The following is a 2387-nucleotide window of genomic DNA, read 5'->3' as shown; positions in this document are numbered from 1 at the left end:
CCATATTTTTTCCTTTTTCTATATATAATAGATGTTTTTTTTTTTTTTTCATAAAAGCTAATACATAAATTTTGATATAACTTTTAATTTTATGTACATTATTTTTCTACACTTTTTGATATACGTAGTATAAAAGAAAAAAATTACTTTTATTAATTATTTTTAATACTCAAAGTAAAAAAATACAAAATAAAATTTACACAAAATATAGTGCAAAATATATTCCTATTTCTAAAATAATTACACATCAGAAACATGAAAAAAACAAAACAGAATAAACAAATGCTATTTTGAAAAGCAAAAAATTCCAGAAGAAGAAAATATTGAAAAATGATCTTTAAATATTATTTATCTAAATAAAAATGTGAATATTCTTCTCTCTAAACATTATTTAAGTACACCTTTTGTAATAAGTTAAATATAAATTATCTTTCTTACTAACTAATTCTTATTGATTGTCCTTAGAGGTAATAATTAATTTAATTTCCCTTTTGTAGACATTTAATCCACCAAAAAACAACACAGATAGCACTTTAGGGTCATACCTTGAGACCAAAACAAATTGCTAACAGTAATGAGGCAATTCTTATTGTTCAGCAGCTAACTCCATTGTTGTTTCTACATTTTCCCCCTTCTTCCAGTTGCATCTCTTCCTCACATTTTCTTCGCCTTTTTAAATACTCAAAAGTATTTTGAAGCTTCAGCCCTGCAAAATGCGTTTACCAAAATTGTTAACATTTAAGGCTACAATTTTTGCTTAATTAAGCTCTCTCCATATATATAAACATTTCAATTAAGCTCTCTCCATAATAAGCTACAAAAAAACTAACCTTTGTATATCGATTGGGATGATTTGCCTTTATTTCTTCATCACTATCTTCCAAGCGAAAAACTCGAGAGAGAACAAGAAGTTATGCTAATCGAGTGAGATAACAAAGACGAAAGAATTTTTTTTTTTTTTTTTAAGTCAAATATGCAAAGCTACAAGATGTTCTTAAAAATAAACCATATATGATGGATGGGAAAAGAAAGCGTGGGATTAAAAGATGTAATAATTTCCAGACACGAAAGCACCTTGGCATGTTCTTTTCTGTAGTAGCAGATGTGCGAATAAGTTATATTTAAAGGAAAAAATAGTAATTTTTATTTGATGATTAAAAATATATATGGCTTTATTCAAAATTAAACTTATATAAAAAATGTTTACTCCTAATCAGATATTTATTTATTTATTTTGACTACNTTGAATCAAAATTTTCCATTTTAAATTTTGGTATTGACATCTTAAATCTAAAATCAAGAATATCTCTAAATTATTTGTTTTCATATGAAAGATCGTACAATATATATTGTAATCACTAATCACATGGCATATTCAGATTGAACTTTTCTTCGAAATCAAATGGTTCTAAATTCCTAAATTCTAAAATTGATATATATTACTTTTATATTAAAATTTTTACATATTTTTATTTTAAATATTAAAATAATTAATAAAAAAGAAAAAAAATTATTATATATATAGTATAAGTTGTTGCTAGAAATGGAGCTCTATAATATAAGAGGCAAATATAAAATATTATACAAGCCTAAGTCACAAAATTTAAATTGCTTAAAATTCAAAAGATGATATTTGTGTTTTGAACCATTTAGGGTAATGCATGCCCCAGTCACCAACAATTGTACCTTCACCTTAAATACAATGCTAGAGTCACCAATAAATTGACCTTAACCTCACTGCAATAATGCCCGAGTCACCAATAATTGTACCTTCACGTTAAATACAATGCCCGAGTCAGCAATAAATTGTACCTTAACCTTATCGTTTTGCCGGAGTCTATGGATGCTATTATATAGCTGCCGTATTTGGTTGTCATTTGACCCAACTGATTGCTGCATTTCTGAGAAATTGCAGAAAGTGGGACATGTATTAACATTGTCATATTTTGGGCAGTTGGATGCGCGCCTGATTCAACTCACCCAGAAAAATCTGTACGGATATAGAGAAATTTTATTTTTATCATAAAAATACTGGCACGTGGCATGAAGTGTAGTTGAGAAAGAGCTTGAGAATGAATTCTAAAAGTGGTTCAAAAAAACTTGCTCAAGAGCCAATATGAATAATGAGCTGAGCTTGGACGTTCCTTGATAAATGTGTACAATGAAAGTCAGTTTTTTTTTTCCCTAGTAGGAATGGTGGAAAAATTTCCTAATGGTAAAATTTGAATATAACCAAAGAATAAAAAATACTGTTGTGATTCCATAAAAAACATTAAATTGAACTTCTTGTACTAAAATCAAATTACTTTGATATTGTATATTATGTAGTTAATTCTAAGAATTTTTTTAAAAATGTTTTACTTGAAAGATCATAGAAAAATGAAAAA

At 26.9% G+C, this 2387-nt stretch overlaps 1 protein-coding gene across 1 annotated transcript in view; it reads right to left on the bottom strand.

Moving 5' to 3' along the window:
• The window catches only part of LOC107618589 (disease resistance protein At4g27190), a 34448-nt gene extending 33292 nt beyond the window's left edge, over window positions 1–1156 (bottom strand). The window contains 2 exon segments of the mRNA XM_021110639.1: window positions 546–706; window positions 831–1156. The gene's annotated coding sequence lies outside the window, so the exon portion shown is untranslated.

This window comes from Arachis ipaensis, chromosome B09, assembly GCF_000816755.2.
Source record: "Arachis ipaensis cultivar K30076 chromosome B09, Araip1.1, whole genome shotgun sequence".
NCBI classification, from domain to species: Eukaryota; Viridiplantae; Streptophyta; class Magnoliopsida; order Fabales; family Fabaceae; genus Arachis; species Arachis ipaensis.
The sequence above is the reverse complement of the archived record's forward strand: the minus strand, read 5'-3'. Positions and strand labels throughout refer to the sequence as shown.